The following is a 27,194-nucleotide window of genomic DNA, read 5'->3' as shown; positions in this document are numbered from 1 at the left end:
AATAATTTTTTTTTTTTTTTTTTTTTTTACGTGGTGGTGGCGTGAACTTGATTGGTCCTGTGCAGAGCAGGGCGAGCAGGGCAGGGCTGGCGCTATTACTTCAAAATTTTTTTTTTTTTTTTTTTTTTTTTACGTGGTGGTGGCGTGAACTTGATTGGTACTGTGCAGAGCAGGGCAGGGCTGGCGCTATTACTTGAATAATTTTTTTTTTTTTTTTTTTTTTACGTGGTGGTGGCGTGAACTTGATTGGTCCTGTGCAGAGCAGGGCAGGGCTGGCGCTATTACTTGAATAATTATTTTTTTTTTTTTTTTTTTACGTGGTGGTGGCGTGAACTTGATTGGTCCTGTGCAGAGCAGGGCAGGGCTGGCGCTATTACTTGAATAATTTTTTTTTTTTTTTTACGTAGTGGTGGCGTGAACTTGATTGGTCCTGTGCAGAGCAGGGCGAGCAGGGCAGGGCTGGCGCTATTACTTCAAAAAATTTTTTTTTTTTTTTTTTTTTTTACGTGGTGGTGGCGTGAACTTGATTGGTCCTGTGCAGAGCAGGGCGAGCAGGGCAGGGCTGGCGCTATTACTTGAATAATTTATTTATTTTTTTTTACGTGGTGGTGGCGTGAACTTGATTGGTCCTGTGCAGAGCAGGGCAGGGCTGGCGCTATTACTTGAATAATTTTTTTTTTTTTTTTTTTTTACGTGGTGGTGGCGTGAACTTGATTGGTCCTGTGCAGAGCAGGGCGAGCAGGGCAGGGCTGGCGCTATTACTTCAAAAATTTTTTTTTTTTTTTTTTTTTTACGTGGTGGTGGCGTGAACTTGATTGGTCCTGTGCAGAGCAGGGCGAGCAGGGCAGGGCTGGCGCTATTCAAAATTTTTTTTTTTTTTTTTTTTTTTACGTGTGGTGGCGTGAACTTGATTGGTCCTGTGCAGAGCAGGGCGAGCAGGGCAGGGCTGGCGCTATTACTTCAAAAATTTTTTTTTTTTTTTTTTTTTTTTACGTGGTGGTGGCGTGAACTTGATTGGTCCTGTGCAGAGCAGAGCGAGCAGGGCAGGGCTGGCGCTATTACTTCAAAAAATTTTTTTTTTTTTTTTTTTTTTACGTGGTGGTGGCGTGAACTTGATTGGTCCTGTGCAGAGCAGGGCGAGCAGGGCAGGGCTGGCGCTATTACTTGAATAATTTTTTTTTTTTTTTTTTTTTTTACGTGGTGGTGGCGTGAACTTGATTGGTCCTGTGCAGAGCAGGGCGAGCAGGGCAGGGCTGGCGCTATTACTTCAAAAATTTTTTTTTTTTTTTTTTTTTTTACGTGGTGGTGGCGTGAACTTGATTGGTACTGTGCAGAGCAGGGCAGGGCTGGCGCTATTAATTGAATAATTTTTTTTTTTTTTTTTTTTACGTGGTGGTGGCGTGAACTTGATTGGTCCTGTGCAGAGCAGGGCGAGCTGGGCAGGGCTGGCGCTATTACTTGAATAATTTTTTTTTTTTTTTTTTTTTTTTACGTGGTGGTGGCGTGAACTTGATTGGTCCTGTGCAGAGCAGGGCGAGCAGGGCAGGGCTGGCGCTATTACTTCAAAAATTTTTTTTTTTTTTTTTTTTTTTTACTTGGTGGTGGCGTGAACTTGATTGGTACTGTGCAGAGCAGGGCAGGGCTGGCGCTATTACTTCAAAATTTTTTTTTTTTTTTTTTTTTTTTTACGTGGTGGTGGCGTGAACTTGATTGGTCCTGTGCAGAGCAGGGCAGGGCTGGCGCTATTAATTGAATAATTTTTATTATTTTTTTTTATGTGGTGGTTGCGTGAACTTGATTGGTCCTTTGCAGAGCAGGGCGAGCAGGGCAGGGCTGGCGCTATTACTTCAAAAATATATATATTTTTTTTTTTTTACGTGGTGGTGGCGTGAACTTGATTGGTACTGTACAGAGCAGGGCAGGGCTGGCGCTATTACTTGAATAATTTTTTTTTTTTTTTTTTTTTTACGTGGTGGTGGCGTGAACTTGATTGGTCCTGTGCAGAGCAGGGCGAGCAGGGCAGGGCTGGCGCTATTACTTCAAAAAATTTTTTTTTTTTTTTTTTTTTACGTGGTGGTGGCGTGAACTTGATTGGTCCTGTGCAGAGCAGGGCGAGCAGGGCAGGGCTGGCGCTATTACTTCAAAAATGTTTTTTTTTTTTTTTTTTTACGTGGTGGTGGCGTGAACTTGATTGGTCCTGTGCAGAGCAGGGCAGGGCTGGCGCTATTACTTCAAAAATTTTTTTTTTTTTTTTTTTTTTTACGTGGTGGTGGCGTGAACTTGATTGGTACTGTGCAGAGCAGGGCAGGGCTGGCGCTATTACTTGAATAATTTTTTTTTTTTTTTTTTTTTTACGTGGTGGTGGCGTGAACTTGATTGGTACTGTACAGAGCAGGGCAGGGCTGGCGCTATTACTTGAATAATTTTTTTTTTTTTTTTTTTTTTTACGTGGTGGTGGCGTGAACTTGATTGGTCCTGTGCAGAGCAGGGCGAGCAGGGCAGGGCTGGCGCTATTACTTCAAAAATTTTTTTTTTTTTTTTTTTTTTACGTGGTGGTGGCGTGAACTTGATTGGTCCTGTGCAGAGCAGGGCGAGCAGGGCAGGGCTGGCGCTATTACTTCAAAAATGTTTTTTTTTTTTTTTTTTTTACGTGGTGGTGGCGTGAACTTGATTGGTCCTGTGCAGAGCAGGGCGAGCAGGGCAGGGCTGGCGCTATTACTTCAAAAATTTTTTTTTTTTTTTTTTTTTTTACGTGGTGGTGGCGTGAACTTGATTGGTACTGTGCAGAGCAGGGCAGGGCTGGCGCTATTACTTGAATAATTTTTTTTTTTTTTTTTTTTACGTGGTGGTGGCGTGAACTTGATTGGTCCTGTGCAGAGCAGGGCGAGCAGGGCAGGGCTGGCGCTATTACTTCAAAAATTTTTTTTTTTTTTTTTTTTTTTACGTGGTGGTGGCGTGAACTTGATTGGTCCTGTGCAGAGCAGGGCGAGCAGGGCAGGGCTGGCGCTATTACTTCAAAATTTTTTTTTTTTTTTTTTTTTTACGTGGTGGTGGCGTGAACTTGATTGGTCCTGTGCAGAGCAGGGCGAGCAGGGCGAGCTGGGCAGGGCTGGCGCTATTCAAAATTTTTTTATTTTTTTTTTTTTTTACGTGGTGGTGGCGTGAACTTGATTGGTACTGTGCAGAGCAGGGCAGGGCTGGCGCTATTACTTGAATAATTTTTTTTTTTTTTTTTTTTTTTACGTGGTGGTGGCGTGAACTTGATTGGTCCTGTGCAGAGCAGGGCGAGCAGGGCAGGGCTGGCGCTATTACTTCAAAAATTTTTTTTTTTTTTTTTTTTTTACGTGGTGGTGGCGTGAACTTGATTGGTCCTGTGCGAGCAGGGCGAGCAGGGCGAGCTGGGCAGGGCTGGCGCTATTCAAAATTTTTTTTTTTTTTTTTTTTTTAACGTGGTGGTGGCGTGAACTTGATTGGTCCTGTGCAGAGGGCAGGGCTGGCGCTATTACTTGAATATATATATATTGTTTTTTTACGTGGTGGTGGCGTGAACTTGATTGGTCCTGTGCAGAGCAGGGCAGGGCTGGCGCTATTATTTGAATAATTTTTTTTTTTTTTTTTTTACGTGGTGGTGGCGTGAACTTGATTGGTACTGTGCAGAGCAGGGCGAGCAGGGCAGGGCTGGCGCTATTACTTGAATAATTTTTTTTTTTTTTTTTTTTTTTACGTGGTGGTGGCGTGAACTTGATTGGTCCTGTGCAGAGCAGGGCGAGCAGGGCAGGGCTGGCGCTATTACTTCAAAAATTTTTTATTTTTTTTTTTTTTTTACGTGGTGGTGGCGTGAACTTGATTGGTCCTGTGCAGAGCAGGGCGAGCAGGGCAGGGCTGGCGCTATTACTTCAAAATTTTTTTTTTTTTTTTTTTTTTTTTACGTGGTGGTGGCGTGAACTTGATTGGTCCTGTGCAGAGCAGGGCGAGCAGGGCAGGGCTGGCGCTATTACTTCAAAATTTTTTTTTTTTTTTTTTTTTTTTACGTGGTGGTGGCGTGAACTTGATTGGTCCTGTGCAGAGCAGGGCGAGCAGGGCAGGGCTGGCGCTATTCAAAAATTTTTTTTTTTTTTTTTTTTTTTACGTGGTGGTGGCGTGAACTTGATTGGTACTGTGCAGAGCAGGGCAAGGCTGGCGCTATTACTTCAAAAATTTTTTTTTTTTTTTTTTTTTACGTGGTGGTGGCGTGAACTTGATTGGTCCTGTGCAGAGCAGGGCGAGCAGGGCAGGGCTGGCGCTATTCAAAATTTTTTTTTTTTTTTTTTTTTTACGTGGTGGTGGCGTGAACTTGATTGGTCCTGTGCAGAGCAGGGCGAGCAGGGCAGGGCTGGCGCTATTACTCCAAAATTTTTTTTTTTTTTTTTTTTTTTACGTGGTGGTGGCGTGAACTTGATTGGTCCTGTGCAGAGCAGGGCGAGCAGGGCAGGGCTGGCGCTATTACTTCAAAATTTTTTTTTTTTTTTTTTTTTTTTTACGTGGTGGTGGCGTGAACTTGATTGGTACTGTGCAGAGCAGGGCAGGGCTGGCGCTATTACTTCAAAAATTTTTTTTTTTTTTTTTACGTGGTGGTGGCGTGAACTTGATTGGTCCTGTGCAGAGCAGGGCGAGCAGGGCAGGGCTGGCGCTATTACTTCAAAAATTTTTTTTTTTTTTTTTTTTTTTACGTGGTGGTGGCGTGAACTTGATTGGTCCTGTGCAGAGCAGGGCGAGCAGGGCAGGGCTGGCGCTATTACTTCAAAAATTTTTTTTTTTTTTTTTTTTTTACGTGGTGGTGGCGTGAACTTGATTGGTCCTGTGCAGAGCAGGGCGAGCAGGGCAGGGCTGGCGCTATTATTTGAATAATTTTTTTTTTTTTTTTTTTTTTACGTGGTGGTGACGTGAACTTGATTGGTCCTGTGCAGAGCAGGGCAGGGCTGGCGCTATTAATTGAATAATTTTTTTTTTTTTTTTACGTGGTGGTGGCGTGAACTTGATTGGTCCTGTGCAGAGCAGGGCAGGGCTGGCGCTATTACTTGAATAATTTTTTTTTTTTTACGTGGTGGTGGCGTGAAATTGATTGGTCCTGTGCAGAGCAGGGCAGAGCAGGGCAGAGCAGGGCAGGGCTGGCGCTATTAATTGAATAATTTTTTTTTTTTTTTTTTACGTGGTGGTGGCGTGAACTTGATTGGTCCTGTGCAGAGCAGGGCGAGCAGGGCAGGGCTGGCGCTATTAATTGAATAATTTTTTTTTTTTTTTTTTACGTGGTGGTGGCGTGAACTTGATTGGTCCTGTGCAGAGCAGGGCAGGGCTGGCGCTATTACTTGAATCATTTTATTTTTTTTTTTTTTTTTTTTACGTGGTGGTGGCGTGAACTTGATTGGTCCTGTGCAGAGCAGGGCAGGGCTGGCGCTATTAATTGAATAATTTTTTTTTTTTTTTTTTTTTTTATGTGGTGGTGGCGTGAACTTGATTGGTCCTGTGTAGAGCAGGGCAGGGCTGGCGCTATTACTTGAATAATTTTTTTTTTTTTTTTACGTGGTGGTGGCGTGAACTTGATTGGTCCTGTGCAGAGCAGGGCGAGCAGGGCAGGGCTGGCGCTATTACTTCAAAAATTTTTTTTTTTTTTTTTTTTTTTACGTGGTGGTGGCGTGAACTTGATTGGTCCTGTGCAGAGCAGGGCGAGCAGGGCAGGGCTGGCGCTATTACTTCAAAAATTTTTTTTTTTTTTTTTTTTTTACGTGGTGGTGGCGTGAACTTGATTGGTCCTGTGCAGAGCAGGGCGAGCAGGGCAGGGCTGGCGCTATTATTTGAATAATTTTTTTTTTTTTTTTTTTTTTACGTGGTGGTGACGTGAACTTGATTGGTCCTGTGCAGAGCAGGGCAAGGCTGGCGCTATTAATTGAATAATTTTTTTTTTTTTTTTACGTGGTGGTGGCGTGAACTTGATTGGTCCTGTGCAGAGCAGGGCAGGGCTGGCGCTATTACTTGAATAATTTTTTTTTTTTTACGTGGTGGTGGCGTGAAATTGATTGGTCCTGTGCAGAGCAGGGCAGAGCAGGGCAGAGCAGGGCAGGGCTGGCGCTATTAATTGAATAATTTTTTTTTTTTTTTTTTACGTGGTGGTGGCGTGAACTTGATTGGTCCTGTGCAGAGCAGGGCGAGCAGGGCAGGGCTGGCGCTATTAATTGAATAATTTTTTTTTTTTTTTTTTACGTGGTGGTGGCGTGAACTTGATTGGTCCTGTGCAGAGCAGGGCAGGGCTGGCGCTATTACTTGAATCATTTTATTTTTTTTTTTTTTTTTTTTACGTGGTGGTGGCGTGAACTTGATTGGTCCTGTGCAGAGCAGGGCGGGCTGGCGCTATTAATTGAATTTTTTTTTTTTTTTTTTACGTGGTGGTGGCGTGAACTTGATTGGTCCTGTGTAGAGCAGGGCAGGGCTGGCGCTATTACTTGAATAATTTTTTTTTTTTTTTTACGTGGTGGTGGCGTGAACTTGATTGGTCCTGTGCAGAGCAGGGCGAGCAGGGCAGGGCTGGCGCTATTACTTCAAAAATTTTTTTTGTTTGTTTTTTTTTAAGTGGTGGTGGCGTGAACTTGATTGGTCCTGTGCAGAGCAGGGCGAGCAGGGCAGGGCTGGCGCTATTACTTCAAAAATTTTTTTTTTTTTTTTTTTTTTTTACGTGGTGGTGGCGTGAACTTGATTGATCCTGTGCAGAGCAGGGCGAGCAGGGCAGGGCGCTATTACTTCAAAATTTTTTTTTTTTTTATTTTTTTTTACGTGGTGGTGGCGTGAACTTGATTGGTCCTGTGCAGAGCAGGGCGAGCAGGGCAGGGCTGGCGCTATTACTTCAAAAAATTTTTTTTTTTTTTTTTTTTTTTACGTGGTGGTGGCGTGAACTTGATTGGTCCTGTGCAGAGCAGGGCGAGCAGGGCAGGGCTGGCGCTATTACTTCAAAATTTTTTTTTTTTTTTTTTTTTTTTACGTGGTGGTGGCGTGAACTTGATTGGTCCTGTGCAGAGCAGGGCGAGCAGGGCAGGGCTGGCGCTATTACTTCAAAAAAATTTTTTTTTTTTTTTTTTTTACGTGGTGGTGGCGTGAACTTGATTGGTCCTGTGCAGAGCAGGGCGAGCAGGGCAGGGCTGGCGCTATTACTTCAAAAATTTTTTTTTTTTTTTTTTTTTATGTGGTGGTGGCGTGAACTTGATTGGTCCTTTGCAGAGCAGAGCAGAGCAGGGCAGGGCTGGTGATATTACTTGAATAATTTTTTTTTTTTTTTTTTTTTTTACGTGGTGGTGACGTGAACTTGATTGGTCCTGTGCAGAGCAGGGCAGAGCAGGGCAGGGCTGGTGGTATTACTTGAATAATTTTTTTTTTTTTTTTACGTGGTGGTGGCGTGAACTTGATTGGTCCTGTGCAGAGCAGGGCAGGGCTGGCGCTATTAATTGAATAATTTTTTTTTTTTTTTTTACGTGGTGGTGGCGTGAACTTGATTGGTCCTGTGCAGAGCAGGGCGAGCAGGGCAGGGCTGGCGCTATTCTTCAATAATTTTTTTTTTTTTTTTTTTACGTGGTGGTGACGTGAACTTGATTGGTCCTGTGCAGAGCAGGGCAGGGCTGGCGCTATTACTTGAATAATTTCTTTTTTTTTTTTTTTTTTTTACGTGGTGGTGGCGTGAACTTGATTGGTCCTGTGCAGAGCAGGGCAGAGCAGGGCAGGGCTGGTGCTGTTGAATAATTTTTTTTTTTTTTTTTTTTTTTACGTTGTGGTGGCGTGAACTTGATTGGTCCTGTGCAGAGCAGGGCAGGGCTGGCACTATTACTTGAATAATTTTTTTTTTTTTTTTTTTTTTTTTTACGTGGTGGTGGCGTGAACTTGATTGGTCCTGTGCAGAGCAGGGCGAGCAGGGCAGGGCTGGCGCTATTACTTGAATAATTTTTTTTTTTTTTTTTTTACGTGGTGGTGGCGTGAACTTGATTGGTCCTATGCAGAGCAGGGCAGTGCTGGCGCTATTAATTGAATAATTTTTTTTTTTTTTTTTTTTTTACGTGGTTTTGGCGTGAACTTTATTGGTCCTGTGCAGAGCAGGGCGAGCAGGGCAGGGCTGGCGCTATTACTTGAATAATTTTTTTTTTTTTTTTACGTGGTGGTGGCGTGAACTTGATTGGTCCTGTGCAGAGCAGGGCAGGGCTGGCGCTATTACTTGAAAATTTTTTTTTTTTTTTTTTTTTTTACGTGGTGGTGGCGTGAACTTGATTGGTCCTGTGCAGAGCAGGGCACGGCTGGCGCTATTAATTGAATATTTTTTTTTTTTTTTTTTTTTTACGTGGTGGTGGCGTGAACTTGATTGGTACTGTGCAGAGCAGGGCAGGGCTGGCGCTATTACTTGAATAATTTTTTTTTTTTTTTTTTAAGTGGTGGTGGCGTGAACTTGATTGGTCCTGTGCAGAGCAGGGCAGGGCTGGCGCTATTACTTGAATATTTTTTTTTTTTTTTTTTTTTTTACGTGGTGGTGGCGTGAACTTGATTGGTCCTGTGCAGAGCAGGGCACGGCTGGCGCTATTAATTGAATATTTTTTTTTTTTTTTTTTTTTTACGTGGTGGTGGCGTGAACTTGATTGGTCCTGTGCAGAGCAGGGCAGGGCTGGCGCTATTACTTGAATAATTTTTTTTTTTTTTTTTTTTTTTTTTACGTGGTGGTGGCGTGAACTTGATTGGTCCTGTGCAGAGCAGGGCAGGACTGGCGCTATTACTTGAATAATTTTTTTTTTTTTTTTTTTTTTTTTTTTACGTGGTGATGGCATGAAATTGATTGGTCCTGTGCAGAGCAGGGCAGAGCAGGGCAGAGCAGGGCAGGGCTGGTGCTATTACTTGAATAATTTTTTTTTTTTTTTTTTTTTTTACGTGGTGGTGGCGTGAAATTGCTTGGTCCTGTGCAGAGCAGGGCAGAGCAGGGCAGGGCTGGTGCTATTACTTGAATAATTATTATTATTTTTTTTTTTTTTTACGTGGTGGTGGCGTGAACTTGATTGGTCCTGTGCAGAGCAGGGCGAGCAGGGCAGGGCTGGTGCTATTACTTGAATAATTTTTTTTTTTTTTTTTTTTTTATGTGGTGGTGGCGTGAACTTGATTGGTCCTGTGCAGAGCAGGGCAGGGCTGGTGCTATTACTTGAATAATTTTTTTTTTTTTTTTTTTACGTGGTGGTGGCGTGAACTTGATTGGTCCTGTGTAGAGCAGGGCAGGGCTGGCGCTATTACTTGAATAATTTTTTTTTTTTTTTTTTTTTTATGTGGTGGTGGCGTGAACTTGATTGGTCCTGTGCAGAGCAGGGCAGGGCTGGTGCTATTACTTGAATAATTTTTTTTTTTTTTTTTTACGTGGTGGTGGCGTGAACTTGATTGGTCCTGTGTAGAGCAGGGCAGGGCAGGCGCTATTACTTGAATAATTTTTTTTTTTTTTTTTTTTTTATGTGGTGGTGGCGTGAACTTGATTGGTCCTGTGCAGAGCAGGGCAGGGCTGGTGCTATTACTTGAATAATTTTTTTTTTTTTTTTTTTACGTGGTGGTGGCGTGAACTTGATTGGTCCTGTGTAGAGCAGGGCAGGGCAGGCGCTATTACTTGAATAATTTTTTTTTTTTTTTTTTTTTTTTTACGTGGTGGTGGCGTGAACTTGATTGGTCCTGTGCAGAGCAGGGCAGGGCTGGCGCTATTAATTGAATAATTTATTTTTTATTTTTATTTTTTACGTGGTGGTGGCGTGAACTTGATTGGTCCTGTGCAGAGCAGGGCAGGGCTGGCGCTATTACTTGAATCATTTTTTTTTTTTTTTTTTTTTTTTTTTACGTGGTGGTGGCGTGAACTTGATTGGTCCTGTGCAGAGCAGGGCAGGGCTGGCGCTATTAATTGAATTTTTTTTTTTTTTTTTTTTTTTTACGTGGTGGTGGCGTGAACTTGATTGGTCCTGTGTAGAGCAGGGCAGGGCTGGCGCTATTACTTGAATAATTTTTTTTTTTTTTTTTACGTGGTGGTGGCGTGAACTTGATTGGTCCTGTGCAGAGCAGGGCAGGGCTGGCGCTATTAATTGAATAATTTTTTAATTTTTTTTTACGTGGTGGTGGCGTGAACTTGATTGGTCCTGTGCAGAGCAGGGCGAGCAGGGCAGGGCTGGCGCTATTACTTCAATATTTTTTTTTTTTTTGTGGTGGTGGCGTGAATTTGATTGGTCCTGTGCAGAGCAGGGCAGGGCTTTCACTATTAGTTGAATAATTTTTTTTTTTTTTTTTTTTTTTAACGTGGTGGTGGCGTGAACTTGATTGGTCCTGTGCAGAGCAGGGCAGGGCTGGCGCTATTAATTGAATAATTTTTTTTTTTTTTTTTATGTGGTGGTGGCGTGAACTTGATTGGTCCTGTGCAGAGCAGGGCATGGTTGGCGCTATTACTTGAATAATTTTTTTTTTTTTTTTTTTTACGTGGTGGTGGCGTGAACTTGATTGGTCCTGTGCAGAGCAGGGCAGGGCTGGCGCTATTAATTGAATAATTTTTATTATTTTTTTTTATGTGGTGGTTGCGTGAACTTGATTGGTCCTTTGCAGAGCAGGGCGAGCAGGGCAGGGCTGGCGCTATTACTTCAAAAATTTTTTTTTTTTTTTTTTTTTTACGTGGTGGTGTCGTGAACTTGATTGGTCCTGTGCAGAGCAGGGCGAGCAGGGCAGGGCTGGCGCTATTACTTCAAAATTTTTTTTTTTTTTTTTTTTTTTATGTGGTGGTGGCGTGAACTTGATTGGTACTGTGCAGAGCAGGGCATGGTTGGCGCTATTACTTGAATAATTTTTTTTTTTTTTTTTTTTACGTGGTGGTGGCGTGAACTTGATTGGTCCTGTGAGCAGGGCAGGGCTGGCGCTATTAATTGAATAATTTTTATTATTTTTTTTTATGTGGTGGTTGCGTGAACTTGATTGGTCCTTTGCAGAGCAGGGCGAGCAGGGCAGGGCTGGCGCTATTACTTCAAAAATTTTTTTTTTTTTTTTTTTTTTACGTGGTGGTGTCGTGAACTTGATTGGTCCTGTGCAGAGCAGGGCGAGCAGGGCAGGGCTGGCGCTATTACTTCAAAATTTTTTTTTTTTTTTTTTTTTTTACGTGGTGGTGTCGTGAACTTGATTGGTCCTGTGCAGAGCAGGGCGAGCAGGGCAGGGCTGGCGCTATTACTTCAAAAATATTTTTTTTTTTTTTTTTTATGTGGTGGTGGCGTGAACTTGATTGGTCCTGTGCAGAGCAGGGCAGGGCTGGCGCTATTAATTGAATAATTTTTATTATTTTTTTTTATGTGGTGGTTGCGTGAACTTGATTGGTCCTTTGCAGAGCAGGGCGAGCAGGGCAGGGCTGGCGCTATTACTTCAAAAATATATATATTTTTTTTTTTTATGTGGTGGTGGCGTGAACTTGATTGGTACTGTGCAGAGCAGGGCAGGGCTGGCGCTATTACTTCAAAAAATTTTTTTTTTTTTTTTTTACGTGGTGGTGGCGTGAACTTGATTGGTACTGTGCAGAGCAGGGCAGGGCTGGCGCTATTACTTGAATAATTTTTTTTTTTTTTTTTTTTTTTTATGTGGTGGTGGCGTGAACTTGATTGGTACTGTGCAGAGCAGGGCAGGGCTGGCGCTATTACTTGAATAATTTTTTTTTTTTTTTTTTTTTTTTACGTGGTGGTGGCGTGAACTTGATTGGTCCTGTGCAGAGCAGGGCGAGCAGGGCAGGGCTGGCGCTATTACTTCAAAAATTTTTTTTTTTTTTTTTTTTTTTACGTGGTGGTGGCGTGAACTTGATTGATCCTGTGCAGAGCAGGGCGAGCAGGGCAGGGCTGGCGCTATTACTTCAAAAATTTTTTTTTTTTTTTTTTTTTTTACGTGGTGGTGGCGTGAACTTGATTGGTCCTGTGCAGAGCAGGGCAAGCAGGGCAGGGCTGGCGCTATTACTTCAAAAATTTTTTTTTTTTTTTTTTTTTTACGTGGTGGTGGCGTGAACTTGATTGGTAGTGCAGAGCAGGGCAGGGCTGGCGCTATTACTTGAATAATTTTTTTTTTTTTTTTTTTTTACATGGTGGTGGCGTGAACTTGATTGGTCCTGTGCAGAGCAGGGCGAGCAGGGCAGGGCTGGCGCTATTACTTCAAAAATTTTTTTTTTTTTTTTTTTTTTACGTGGTGGTGGCGTGAACTTGATTGGTCCTGTGCAGAGCAGGGCGAGCAGGGCAGGGCTGGCGCTATTACTTGAATAATTTTTTTTTTTTTTTTTTTTTTACGTGGTGGTGACGTGAACTTGATTGGTCCTGTGCAGAGCAGGGCAGAGCAGGGCAGGGCTGGTGGTATTAATTGAATAATTTTTTTTTTTTTTTTACGTGGTGGTGGCGTGAACTTGATTGGTCCTGTGCAGAGCAGGTGCAGGGCTGGCGCTATTACTTGAATAATTTTTTTTTTTTTTTTTTTTTTTACGTGGTGGTGGCGTGAACTTGATTGGTCCTGTGCAGAGCAGGGCGAGCAGGGCAGGGCTGGCGCTATTACTTCAAATTTTTTTTTTTTTTTTTTTTTTACGTGGTGGTAGCGTGAACTTGATTGGTCCTGTGCAGAGCAGGGCGAGCAGGGCAGGGCTGGCGCTATTAATTGAATAATTTTTTTTTTTTTTACGTGGTGGTGGCGTGAACTTGATTGGTCCTGTGCAGAGCAGGGCAGGGCTGGCGCTATTACTTGAATAATTTTTTTTTTTTACGTGGTGGTGGCGTGAACTTGATTGGTCCTGTGCAGAGCAGGGCAGGGCTGGCGCTATGACTTGAATAATTATTTTTTTTTTTTTACGTGGTGGTGGCGTGAACTTGATTGGTCCTGTGCAGAGCAGGGCAGAGCAGGGCAGGGCTGGCGTTATTACTTGAATAATTTTTTTTTTTTTTTTTTTTTACGTGGTGGTGGCGTGAACTTGATTGGTCCTGTGCAGAGCAGGGCAGGGCTGGCGCTATTAATTTAATAATTTTTTTTTTTTTTTTTTACGTGGTGGTGGCGTGAACTTGATTGGTCCTGTGCAGAGCAGGGCAGGGCTGGCGCTATTACTTGAATAATCTTTTTTTTTTTTTTGTACGTGGTGGTGGCGTGAACTTGATTGGTCCGTGCAGAGCAGGGCAGGGCTGGCGCTATTACTTGAATAATTTTTTTTTTTTTTTTACGTGGTGGTGGCGTGAACTTGATTGGTCCTGTGCAGAGCAGGGCGAGCAGGGCAGGGCTGGCACTATAACTTCAATAATTTTTTTTTTTTTTTTTTTTACGTGGTGGTGGCGTGAACTAGATTGGTCCTGTGCAGAGCAGGGCAGAGCAGGGCAGGGCTGGTGCTATTACTTGAATAATTTTTTTTTTTTTTTTTTTTTACGTGGTGGTGGCGTGAACTTGATTGGTCCTGTGCAGAGCAGGGCAGGGCTGGCGCTATTACTTGAATAATTTTTTTTTTTTTACGTGGTGGTGGCGTGAACTTGATTGGTCCTGTGCAGAGCAGGGCGAGCAGGGCAGGGCTGGCGCTATTAATTGAATAATTTTTTTTTTTTTTACGTGGTGGTGGCGTGAACTTGATTGGTCCTGTGCAGAGCAGGGCAGGGCTGGCGCTATTACTTGAATAATTTTTTTTTTTTACGTGGTGGTGGCGTGAACTTGATTGGTCCTGTGCAGAGCAGGGCAGGGCTGGCGCTATGACTTGAATAATTTTTTTTTTTTTTTTTTTTACGTGGTGGTGGCGTGAACTTGATTGGTCCTGTGCAGAGCAGGGCAGGGCTGGCGCTATTAATTTAATAATTTTTTTTTTTTTTTTTTACGTGGTGGTGGCGTGAACTTGATTGGTCCTGTGCAGAGCAGGGCAGGGCTGGCGCTATTACTTGAATAATCTTTTTTTTTTTTTTGTACGTGGTGGTGGCGTGAACTTGATTGGTCCGTGCAGAGCAGGGCAGGGCTGGCGCTATTACTTGAATAATTTTTTTTTTTTTTTTACGTGGTGGTGGCGTGAACTTGATTGGTCCTGTGCAGAGCAGGGCGAGCAGGGCAGGGCTGGCACTATAACTTCAATAATTTTTTTTTTTTTTTTTTTTACGTGGTGGTGGCGTGAACTAGATTGGTCCTGTGCAGAGCAGGGCAGAGCAGGGCAGGGCTGGTGCTATTACTTGAATAATTTTTTTTTTTTTTTTTTTTTACGTGGTGGTGGCGTGAACTTGATTGGTCCTGTGCAGAGCAGGGCAGGGCTGGCGCTATTACTTGAATAATTTTTTTTTTTTTACGTGGTGGTGGCGTGAACTTGATTGGTCCTGTGCAGAGCAGGGCAGGGCTGGCGCTATTACTTGAATAATTTTTTTTTTTTTTTTTTTTTTTTACGTGGTGGTGGCGTGAACTTGATTGGTCCTGTGCAGAGCAGGGCGAGCAGGGCAGGGCTGGCGCTATTACTTCAAAAATTTTTTTTTTTTTTTTTTGTTTTACGTGGTGGTGGCGTGAACTTGATTGGTCCTGTGCAGAGCAGGGCGAGCAGGGCAGGGCTGGCGCTATTACTTCAAAATTTTTTTTTTTTTTTTTTTTTTTACGTGGTGGTGGCGTGAACTTGATTGGTCCTGTGCAGAGCAGGGCGAGCAGGGCAGGGCTGGCGCTATTACTTCAAAATTTTTTTTTTTTTTTTTTTTTTTACGTGGTGGTGGCGTGAACTTGATTGGTCCTGTGCAGAGCAGGGCGAGCAGGGCAGGGCTGGCGCTATTACTTCAAAATTTTTTTTTTTTTTTTTTTTTTTTACGTGGTGGTGGCGTGAACTTGATTGGTCCTGTGCAGAGCAGGGCGAGCAGGGCAGGGCTGGCGCTATTACTTCAAAATTTTTTTTTTTTTACGTGGTGGTGGCGTGAACTTGATTGGTCCTGTGCAGAGCAGGGCAGAGCAGGGCAGGGCTGGTGATATTAATTGAATAATTTTTTTTTTTTTTTTACGTGGTGGTGGCGTGAACTTGATTGGTCCTGTGCAGAGCAGGTGCAGGGCTGGCGCTATTACTTGAATAATTTTTTTTTTTTTTTTTTTTTTTACGTGGTGGTGGCGTGAACTTGATTGGTCCTGTGCAGAGCAGGGCGAGCAGGGCAGGGCTGGCGCTATTACTTCAAAATTTTTTTTTTTTTACGTGGTGGTGGCGTGAACTTGATTGGTCCTGTGCAGAGCAGGGCAGGGCTGGCGCTATGACTTGAATAATTTTTTTTTTTTTTTACGTGGTGGTGGCGTGAACTTGATTGGTCCTGTGCAGAGCAGGGCAGAGCAGGGCAGGGCTGGCGTTATTACTTGAATAATTTTTTTTTTTTTTTTTTTTTACGTGGTGGTGGCGTGAACTTGATTGGTCCTGTGCAGAGCAGGGCAGGGCTGGCGCTATTAATTTAATAATTTTTTTTTTTTTTTTTTACGTGGTGGTGGCGTGAACTTGATTGGTCCTGTGCAGAGCAGGGCAGGGCTGGCGCTATTACTTGAATAATCTTTTTTTTTTTTTTGTACGTGGTGGTGGCGTGAACTTGATTGGTCCGTGCAGAGCAGGGCAGGGCTGGCGCTATTACTTGAATAATTTTTTTTTTTTTTTTACGTGGTGGTGGCGTGAACTTGATTGGTCCTGTGCAGAGCAGGGCGAGCAGGGCAGGGCTGGCACTATAACTTCAATAATTTTTTTTTTTTTTTTTTTTACGTGGTGGTGGCGTGAACTAGATTGGTCCTGTGCAGAGCAGGGCAGAGCAGGGCAGGGCTGGTGCTATTACTTGAATAATTTTTTTTTTTTTTTTTTTTTACGTGGTGGTGGCGTGAACTTGATTGGTCCTGTGCAGAGCAGGGCAGGGCTGGCGCTATTACTTGAATAATTTTTTTTTTTTTACGTGGTGGTGGCGTGAACTTGATTGGTCCTGTGCAGAGCAGGGCAGGGCTGGCGCTATTACTTGAATAATTTTTTTTTTTTTTTTTTTTTTTTACGTGGTGGTGGCGTGAACTTGATTGGTCCTGTGCAGAGCAGGGCGAGCAGGGCAGGGCTGGCGCTATTACTTCAAAAATTTTTTTTTTTTTTTTTTGTTTTACGTGGTGGTGGCGTGAACTTGATTGGTCCTGTGCAGAGCAGGGCGAGCAGGGCAGGGCTGGCGCTATTACTTCAAAATTTTTTTTTTTTTTTTTTTTTTTACGTGGTGGTGGCGTGAACTTGATTGGTCCTGTGCAGAGCAGGGCGAGCAGGGCAGGGCTGGCGCTATTACTTCAAAATTTTTTTTTTTTTTTTTTTTTTTACGTGGTGGTGGCGTGAACTTGATTGGTCCTGTGCAGAGCAGGGCGAGCAGGGCAGGGCTGGCGCTATTACTTCAAAATTTTTTTTTTTTTTTTTTTTTTTACGTGGTGGTGGCGTGAACTTGATTGGTCCTGTGCAGAGCAGGGCGAGCAGGGCAGGGCTGGCGCTATTACTTAAAATTTTTTTTTTTTTTTTTTTTTTTTTTTTACGTGGTGGTGGCGTGAACTTGATTGGTCCTGTGCAGAGCAGGGCGAGCAGGGCAGGGCTGGCGGTATTACTTCAAAAATTTTTTTTTTTTTTTTTTTTTTTACGTGGTGGTGGCGTGAACTTGATTGGTCCTGTGCAGAGCAGGGCGAGCAGGGCAGGGCTGGCGTTATTACTTGAATCATTTTTTTTTTTTTTTTTTTTACGTGGTGGTGGCGTGAACTTGATTGGTCCTGTGCAGAGCAGGGCGAGCAGGGCGAGCAGGGCAGGGCTGGGGCTATTACTTGAATAATTTTTTTTTTTTTTTTTTTTTACGTGGTGGTGGCGTGAACTTGATTGGTCCTGTGCAGAGCAGGGCAGGGCTGGCGCTATTAATTTAATAATTTTTTTTTTTTTTTTTTTTTACGTGGTGGTGGCGTGAACTTGATTGGTCCTGTGCAGAGCAGGGCAGGGCTGGCGCTATTACTTGAATAATTTATTTTTTTTTTTTTTTTACGTGGTGGTGGCGTGAACTTGATTGGTCCTGTGCAGAGCAGGGCAGGGCTGGCGCTATTACTTGAATATTTTTTTTTTTACGTGGTGGTGGCGTGAACTTGATTGGTCCTGTGCAGAGCAGGGCGAGCAGGGCAGGGCTGGCGTTATTACTTGAATAATTTTTTTTTTTTTTTTTTTTACGTGGTGGTGGCGTGAACTTGATTGGTACTGTGCAGAGCAGGGCAGGGCTGGCGCTATTACTTGAATAATTTTTTTTTTTTTTTTTTTTTTACGTGGTGGTGGCGTGAACTTGATTGGTCCTGTGCAGAGCAGGGCGAGCAGGGCAGGGCTGGCGCTATTACTTCAAAAATTTTTTTATTTTTTTTTTTTTACGTGGTGGTGGCGTGAACTTGATTGGTCCTGTGCAGAGCAGGGCGAGCAGGGCAGGGCTGGCGCTATTACTTCAAAAATTTTTTTTTTTTTTTTTTTTTTTTTACGTGGTGGTGGCGTGAACTTGATTGGTCCTGTGCAGAGCAGGGCGAGCAGGGCGAGCAGGGCAGGGCTGGGGCTATTACTTGAATAATTTTTTTTTTTTTTTTTTTTTACGTGGTGGTGGCGTGAACTTGATTGGTCCTGTGCAGAGCAGGGCAGGGCTGGCGCTATTACTTGAATAATTTTTTTTTTTTTTTTTTTTACGTGGTGGTGGCGTGAACTTGATTGGTCCTGTGCAGAGCAGGGCAGGGCTGGCGCTATTAATTGAATAATTTTTTTTTTTACGTGGTGGTGGCGTGAACTTGATTGGTCCTGTGCAGAGCAGGGCGAGCAGGGCAGGGCTGGCGCTATTACTTCAAAAAAAATTTTTTATTTTTTTTTTTTTAAGTGGTGGTGGCGTGAACTTGATTGGTCCTGTTGAGAGCAGGGCGAGCAGGGCAGGGCTGGCGCTATTACTTCAAAATTTTTTTTTTTTTTTTTTTTTTTACGTGGTGGTGGCGTGAACTTGATTGGTCCTGTGCAGAGCAGGGCGAGCAGGGCAGGGCTGGCGCTATTACTTCAAAATTTTTTTTTTTTTTTTTTTTTTACGTGGTGGTGGCATGAACTTGATTGGTACTGTGCAGAGCAGGGCAGGGCTGGCGCTATTACTTGAATAATTTTTTTTTTTTTTTTTTTACGTGGTGGTGGCGTGAACTTGATTGGTCCTGTGCAGAGCAGGGCGAGCAGGGCGAGCAGGGCAGGGCTGGGGCTATTACTTGAATAATTTTTTTTTTTTTTTTTTTTTTTACGTGGTGGTGGCATGAACTTGATTGGTACTGTGCAGAGCAGGGCAGGGCTGGCGCTATTACTTGAATAATTTTTTTTTTTTTTTTTTTTTTACGTGGTGGTGGCGTGAACTTGATTGGTCCTGTGCAGAGCAGGGCAGAGCAGGGCAGGGCTGGCGCTATTACTTGAATAATTTTTTTTTTTTTTTTTTTACGTGGTGGTGGCGTGAACTTGATTGGTCCTGTGCAGAGCAGGGCGAGCAGGGCAGGGCTGGGGCTATTAATTGAATAATTTTTTTTTTTTTTTTTTTTTACGTGGTGGTGGCGTGAACTTGATTGGTCCTGTGCAGAGCAGGGCAGGGCTGGCGCTATTACTTGAATAATTTTATTTTTTTTTTTTTTTACGTGGTGGTGGCGTGAACTTGATTGGTCCTGTGCAGAGCAGGGCAGGGCTGGCGCTATTAATTGAATAATTTGTTTTTTTTACGTGGTGGTGGCGTGAACTTGATTGGTCCTGTGCAGAGCAGGGCAGGGCTGGCGCTATTAATTGAATATTTTTTTTTTTTTTTTTTTTTTACGTGGTGGTGGCGTGAACTTGATTGGTCCTGTGCAGAGCAGGGCAGGGCTGGCGCTATTACTTGAATAATTTTTTTTTTTTTTTTTTTTTTACGTGGTGGTGGCGTGAACTTGATTGGTCCTGTGCAGAGCAGGGCAGGGCTGGCGCTATTACTTGAATATTTTTTTTTTTACGTGGTGGTGGCGTGAACTTGATTGGTCCTGTGCAGAGCAGGGCATGGCTGGCGCTATTACTTGAATAATTTTTTTTTTTATTTTTTTTTTTTTTACGTGGTGGTGGCGTGAACTTGATTGGTCCTGTGCAGAGCAGGGCAGGGCTGGCGCTATTAATTGAATAATTTTTTTTTTTTTTTTTTTTACGTGGTGGTGGCTTGAACTTGATTGGTCCTGTGCAGAGCAGGGCAGGGCTGGCGCTATTACTTGAATAATTTTTTGTTTTTTTTTTTTTACGTGGTGGTGGCGTGAACTTGATTGGTCCTGTGCAGAGCAGGGCAGGGCTGGCGCTATTACTTGAATATTTTTTTTTTTACGTGGTGGTGGCGTGAACTTGATTGGTCCTGTGCAGAGCAGGGCAGGGCTGGCGCTATTACTTGAATAATTTTTTTTTTTTTTTTTTTTTTTTTACGTGGTGGTGGCGTGAACTTGATTGGTCCTGTGCAGAGCAGGGCAGGGCTGGCGCTATTACTTGAATAATTTTTTTTTTTTTTTTTTTTTTACGTGGTGGTGGCGTGAACTTGATTGGTCCTGTGTAGAGCAGGGCAGGGCTGGCGCTATTAATTGAATAATTTTTTTTTTTTTTTTTTTACGTGGTGGTGGCGTGAACTTGATTGGTCCTGTGCAGAGCAGGGCAGGGCTGGCGCTATTACTTGAATAATTTTTTTTTTTTTTTTTTTTTTACGTGGTGGTGGCGTGAACTTGATTGGTCCTGTGCAGAGCAGGGCAGAGCAGGGCAGGGCTGGTGCTATTACTTGAATCATTTTTTTTTTTTTTTATGTGGTGGTGGCGTGAACTTGATTGGTCCTGTGCAGAGCAGGGCAGGGCTGGCGCTATTAATTGAATAATTTTTTTTTTTTTTTTTTTTTACGTGGTGGTGGCGTGAACTTGATTGGTCCTGTGCAGAGCAGGGCAGGGCTGGCGCTATTACTTGAATAATTTTTTTTTTTTTTTTTTTTTTTTACGTGGTGGTGGCGTGAACTTGATTGGTCCTGTGCAGAGCAGGGCAGGGCTGGCGCAATTACTTGAATAATTTTTTTTTTTTTTTTTTTTACGTGGTGGTGGCGTGAACTTGATTGGTCCTGTGCAGAGCAGGGCAGGTCTGGCGCTATTACTTCAATAATTTTTTTTTTTTTTTTTTTTTTACGTGGTGGTGGCGTGAACTTGATTGGTCCTGTGCAGAGCAGGGCAGGGCTGGCGCTATTACTTGAATAATTTTTTTTTTTTTTACGTGGTGGTGGCGTGAACTTGATTGGTCCTGTGCAGAGCAGGGCAGGGCTGGCGCTATTACTTGAATAATTTTTTTTTTTTTTTTTTTTTACGTGGTGGTGGCGTGAACTTGATTGGTCCTGTGCAGAGCAGTGCAGGGCTGGCGCTATTAATTGAATAATTTTTTTTTTTTTTTTTTTACGTGGTGGTGGCGTGAACTTGATTGGTCCTGTGCAGAGCAGGGCAGGGCTGGCGCTATTACTTGAATAATTTATTTATTTATTTTTTTACGTGGTGGTGGCGTGAACTTGATTGGTCCTGTGCAGAGCAGTGCAGGGCTGGCGCTATTAATTGAATAATTTTATTTTTTTTTTTTTACGTGGTGGTGGCGTGAACTTGATTGGTCCTGTGCAGAGCAGGGCAGAGCAGGGCAGGGCTGGTGCTATTACTTGAATAATTTTTTTTTTTTACGTGGTGGTGGCGTGAACTTGAATGGTCCTGTGCAGAGCAGGGCAGAGCAGGGCAGGGCTGGTGCTATTACTTGAATAATTTTTTTTTTTTTTTTTTTTTTTTTTTTACGTGGTGGTGGCGTGAACTTGATTGGTCCTGTGCAGAGCAGGGCAGGGCTGGCGCAATTACTTGAATAATTTTTTTTTTTTTTTTTTTTTACGTGGTGGTGGCGTGAACTTGATTGGTCCTGTGCAGAGCAGGGCAGGGCTGGCGCTATTACTTGAATAATTTTTTTTTTTTTTTTTTTTTTTTACGTGGTGGTGGCGTGAACTTGATTGGTCCTGTGCAGAGCAGGGCAGGGCTGGCGCTATTAATTGAATAATTTTTTTTTTTTTTTTTTTACGTGGTGGTGGCGTGAACTTGATTGGTCCTGTGCAGAGCAGGGCAGGGCTGGCGCTATTACTTGAATAATTTTTTTTTTTTTTTTTTTTTTTTTACGTGGTGGTGGCATGAACTTGATTGGTCCTGTGCAGAGCAGGGCAGGGCTGGCACAATTACTTGAATATTTATTTATTTTTTTTTTTTACGTGGTGGTGGCGTGAACTTGATTGGTCCTGTGCAGAGCAGGGCAGGGCTGGCGCTATTAATTAAAATTTTTTTTTTTTTTTTTTTTTACGTGGTGGTGGCGTGAACTTGATTGGTCCTGTGCAGAGCAGGGCAGGGCTGGCGCTATTAATTGAATCATTTTCTTTTTTTTTTTTTTTTACGTGGTGGTGGCGTGAACTTGATTTGTCCTGTGCAGAGCAGGGCAGGGCTGGCGCTATTACTTGAATATTTTTTTTTTTTTTTTTTTTACGTGGTGGTGGCGTGAACTTGATTGGTCCTGTGCAGAGCAGGGCAGGGCTGGCGCTATTACTTGAATTTTTTTTTTTTTTTTACGTGGTGGTGGCGTGAACTTGATTGTTCCTGTGCAGAGCAGGGCAGGGCTGGCTCTATTACTTGAATATTTTTTTTTTTTTTTTTTTTACGTGGTGGTGGCGTGAACTTGATTGGTCCTGTGCAGAGCAGGGCAGAGCAGGGCAGGGCTGGCGTTATTACTTGAATAATTTTTTTTTTTTTTTTTACGTGGTGGTGGCGTGAACTTGATTGGTCCTGTGCAGAGCAGGGCAGGGCTGGCGCTATTACTTGAATAATTTTTTTTTTTTTTTTTTTTTTACGTGGTGGTGGCGTGAACTTGATTGGTCCTGTGCAGAGCAGGGCGAGCAGGGCGAGCAGGGCAGGTCTGGCGCTATTACTTCAATAATTTTTTTTTTTTTTTTACGTGGAGGTGGCGTCAACTTGATTGGTCCTGTGCAGAGCAGGGCAGGGCTGGCGCTATTACTTGAATATTTATTTATTTATTTATTTTTTTACGTGGTGGTGGCGTGAACTTGATTGGTCCTGTGCAGAGCAGGGCAGGGCTGGCGCTATTACTTGAATAATTTTTTTTTTTTTTTTTTTTTTTACGTGGTGGTGGCGTGAACTTGATTTGTCCTGTGCAGAGCAGGGCAGGGCTGGCGCTATTACTTGAATATTTTTTTTTTTATTTTTTTTTACGTGGTGGTGGCGTGAACTTGATTGGTCCTGTGCAGAGCAGGGCAGGGCTGGCGCTATTACTTGAATTTTTTTTTTTTTTTTACGTGGTGGTGGCGTGAACTTGATTGTTCCTGTGCAGAGCAGGGCAGGGCTGGCTCTATTACTTGAATAATTTTTTTTTTTTTTTTTTTTACGTGGTGGTGGCGTGAACTTGATTGGTCCTGTGCAGAGCAGGGCAGGGCTGGCGCTATTACTTGAATAATTTTTTTTTTTTTTTACGTGGTGGTGGCGTGAACTTGATTGGTCCTGTGCAGAGCAGGGCAGAGCAGGGCAGGGCTGGTGCTATTACTTGAATAATTTTTTTTTTTTTACGTGGTGGTGGCGTGAACTTGATTGGTCCTGTGCAGAGCAGGGCAGGGCTGGCGCTATTAATTGAATAATTTTTTTTTTTTTTTTATGTGGTGGTGGCGTGAACTTGATTGGTCCTGTGCAGAGCAGGGCAGGGCTGGCGCTATTAATTGAATAATTTTTTTTTTTTTTTTTTTACGTGGTGGTGGCGTGAACTTGATTGGTCCTGTGCAGAGCAGGGCAGGGCTGGCGCTATTAATTGAATTTTTTTTTTTTTTTTTATGTGGTGGTGGCGTGAACTTGATTGGTCCTGTGCAGAGCAGGGCAGGGCTGGCGCTATTAATTGAATAATTTTTTTTTTTTTTTTTTTACGTGGTGGTGGCGTGAACTTGATTGGTCCTGTGCAGAGCAGGGCAGGGCTGGCGCTATTACTTGAATCACTTTTTTTTTTTTTTTTCTTTACGTGGTGGTGGCGTGAACTTGATTGGTCCTGTGCAGAGCAGGGCAGAGCAGGGCAGGGCTGGTGCTATTACTTGAATAATTCTTTTTTTTTTTTTTTTACGTGGTGGTGGCGTGAACTTGATTGGTCCTGTGCAGAGCAGGGCAGAGCAGGGCAGGGCTGGTGCTATTACTTGAATAATTTTTTTTTTTTTTTTTTTTACGTGGTGGTGGCGTGAACTTGATTGGTCCTGTGCAGAGCAGGGCAGGGCTGGCGCTATCACTTGAATATTCTTTTTTTTTTTTTTTTACGTGGAGGTGGCGTGAACTTGATTGGTCCTGTGCAGAGCAGGGCAGGGCTGGCGCTATTACTTGAATAATTTTTTTTTTTTTTTTTTTTTTTACTTGGTGGTGGCGTGAACTTGATTGGTCCTGTGCAGAGAAGGGCAGGGCTGGCGCTATTAATTGAATAATTTTTTTTTTTTTTTTTTTACATGGTGGTGGCGTGAACTTGATTGGTCCTGTGCAGAGCAGGGCAGGGCTGGCGCTATTACTTGAATAATTTTTTTTTTTTTTTTTTTTTTACGTGGTGGTGGCGTGAACTTGATTGGTCCTGTGCAGAGCAGGGCAGGGCTGGCGCTATTAATTGAATAATTTTTTTTTTTTTTTTTACGTGGTGGTGGCGTGAACTTGATTGGTCCTGTGCAGAGCAGGGCAGGGCTGGCGCTATTACTTGAATAATTTTTTTTGTTTTTTTTTTTTTACGTGGTGGCGTGAACTTGATTGGTCCTGTGCAGAGCAGGGCAGGGCTGGCGCTATTACTTGAATAATTTTTTTTTTTTTTTTTTTTTACGTGGTGGTGGCGTGAACTTGATTGGTCCTGTGCAGAGCAGGGCGAGCAGGACAGGGCTGGTGCTATTACTTGAATATTTTTTTATTTATTTATTTTTTTTACGTGGTGGTGGCGTGAACTTGATTGGTCCTGTGCAGAGCAGGGCGAGCAGGGCAGGGCTGGTGCTATTACTTGAATATTTTTTTATTTATTTATTTTTTTTACGTGGTGGTGGCGTGAACTTGATTGGTCCTGTGCAGAGCAGGGCAGGGCTTGCGCTATTACTTGAATATTGTTTTTTTTTTTTTTTTTTTTACGTGGTGGTGGCGTGAACTTGATTGGTCCTGTGCAGAGCAAGGCAGGGCTGGCGCTATTAATTGAATAATTTTTTTTTTTTTTTTTTTTACGTGGTGGTGGCGTGAACTTGATTGGTCCTGTGCAGAGCAGGGCAGGGCTGGCGCTATTACTTGAATATTTTTTTTTTTTTTTTTTTTTTACGTGGTGGTGGCGTGAACTTGATTGTTCCTGTGCAGAGCAGGGCAGGGCTGGCGCTATTAATTGAATAGTTTTTTTTTTTTTTTTTTTTTACGTGGTGGTGGCGTGAACTTGATTGGTCCTGTGCAGAGCAGGGCAGGGCTGGCGCTATTACTTGAATAATTTTTTTTTTTTTTTTTTTTTACGTGGTGGTGGCGTGAACTTGATTGGTCCTGTGCAGAGCAGGGCGAGCAGGGCAGGGCTGGTGCTATTATTTCAATAATTTTTTTTTTTCTTTTTTTTTTTTACGTGGTGGTGGCGTGAAGATTGGTCCTGTGCAGAGCAGGGCGAGCAGGGCAGGGCTGGCGCTATTATTTCAATAATTTTTTTTTTTTTTTTTTTTTTTTACGTGGTGGTGGCGTGAACTTGATTGGTCCTGTGCAGAGCAGGGCAGGGCTGGCGCTATTAATTGAATAATTTTATTTTTTATTTATTTATTTTTTTTCGTGGTGGTGGCGTGAACTTGATTGGTCCTGTGCAGAGCAGGGCAGGGCTTTTGCTATTAGTGAATAATTTTTTTTTTTTTTTTTTTTACGTGGTTGTGGCGTGAACTTGATTGGTCCTGTGCAGAGCAGGGCAGAGCAGGGCAGGGCTGGCGTTATTACTTGAATATTTTTTTTTTTTTTTTTTTTTTACGTGGTGGTGGCGTGAACTTGATTGGTCCTGTGCAGAGCAGGGCGAGCAGGGCAGGGCTGGCGCTATTACTTCAATAATTTTTTTTTTTTTTTTTTTTTACGTGGTGGTGGCGTGAACTTGATTGGTCCTGTGCAGAGCAGGGCGAGCAGGGCAGGGCTGGCGCTATTACTTGAATAATTTTTTTTTTTTTTTTTTTTTTTTACGTGGTGGTGGCGTGAACTTGATTGGTCCTGTGCAGAGCAGTGCAGGGCTGGCGCTATTAATTGAATTTTTTTTTTTTTTTTTTTTTTTTTACGTGGTGGTGGCGTGAACTTGATTGGTCCTGTGCAGAGCAGGGCAGGGCTGGCGCTATTAATTGAATAATTTTTTTTTTTTTTTTTTTACGTGGTGGTGGCGTGAACTTGATTGGTCCTGTGCAGAGCAGGGCAGGGCTGGCGCTATTACTTGAATAATTTTTTTTTTTTTTTTTTTTTTTTACTTGGTGGTGGCGTGAACTTGATTGGTCCTGTGCAGAGCAGGGCGAGCAGGGCGAGCAGGGCAGGGCTGGCGCTATTCAATAATTTTTTTTTTTTTTTTTACGTGTCGGTGGCGTGAACTTGATTGGTCCTGTGCAGAGCAGGGCAGGGCTGGCGCTATTAATTGAATAATTTTTATTTATTTTTTTTTTTACATGGTGGTGGCGTGAACTTGATTGGTCCTGTGCAGAGCAGGGCAGGGCTGGCGCTATTACTTGAATAATTTTTTTTTTTTTTTTTTTTTTACGTGGTGGTGGCGTGAATTTGATTGGTCCTGTGCAGAGCAGGGCAGGGCTGGCGCTATTACTTGAATATTTTTTTTTTTTTTTTTTTTTTTACGTGGTGGTGGCGTGAACTTGATTGGTCCTGTGCAGAGCAGGGCAGGGCTGGCGCTATTAATTGAATAATTTTTTTTTTTTTTTTTTTTTTACGTGGTGGTGGCGTGAACTTGATTGGTCCTGTGCAGAGCAGGGCAGGGCTGGCGCTATTAATTGAATAATTTTTTTTTTTTTTTTTACGTGGTGGTACCGTGAACTTGATTGGTCCTGTGCAGAGCAGGGCAGGGCTGGCGCTATTACTTGAATAATTTTTTTTTTTTTTTTTTTTTACGTGGTGGTGGCGTGAACTTGATTGGTCCTGTGCAGAGCAGGGCAGGGCTGGCGCTATTAATTGAATAGTTTTTTTTTTTTTTTTTTTTACGTGGTGGTTGCGTGAACTTGATTGGTCCTGTGCAGAGCAGGGCAGGGCTGGCGCTATTACTTGAATATTTTTTTTTTTTTTTTTTACGTGGTGGTGGCGTGAACTTGATTGGTCCTGTGCAGAGCAGGGCGAGCAGGGCAGGGCTGGTGCTATTACTTGAATATTTTTTTATTTATTTATTTTTTTTACGTGGTGGTGGCGTGAACTTGATTGGTCCTGTGCAGAGCAGGGCAGGGCTGGCGCTATTATTTCAATAATTATTTTTTTTTTTTTTTTTTTTTACGTGGTGGTGGCGTGAACTTGATTGGTCCTGTGCAGAGCAGGGCGAGCAGGGCAGGGCTGGCGCTATTATTTCAATAATTTTTTTTTTTTTTTTTTTTTACGTGGTGGTGGCGTGAACTTGATTGGTCCTGTGCAGAGCAGGGCAGGGCTTGCGCTATTAATTGAATAATTTTATTTTTTATTTATTTATTTTTTTACGTGGTGGTGGCGTGAACTTGATTGGTCCTGTGCAGAGCAGGGCAGGGCTGGCGCTATTAATTGAATAATTTTTTTTTTTTTTTTACGTGTCGGTGGCGTGAACTTGATTGGTCCTGTGCAGAGCAGGGCGAGCAGGGCAGGGCTGGCGCTATTCAATAATTTTTTTTTTTTTTTTTTTTTTTACGTGTCGGTGGCGTGAACTTGATTGGTCCTGTGCAGAGCAGGGCAGGGCTGGCGCTATTAGTTGAATAATTTTTTTTTTTTTTTTTTTTTTACGTGGTGGTGGCGTGAACTTGATTGGTCCTGTGCAGAGCAGGGCAGGGCTGGCGCTATTACTTGAATAATTTTTTTTTTTTTTTTTTACGTGGTGGTGGCGTGAACTTGATTGGTCATGTGCAGAGAGGGCAGGGCTGGCGCTATTAATTGAATAATTT

The sequence above is a fragment of the Acipenser ruthenus genome, chromosome 14 (genome assembly GCF_902713425.1).
Source record: "Acipenser ruthenus chromosome 14, fAciRut3.2 maternal haplotype, whole genome shotgun sequence".
Classification (NCBI taxonomy): Eukaryota; Metazoa; Chordata; class Actinopteri; order Acipenseriformes; family Acipenseridae; genus Acipenser; species Acipenser ruthenus.
The sequence above is the reverse complement of the archived record's forward strand: the minus strand, read 5'-3'. Positions refer to the sequence as shown.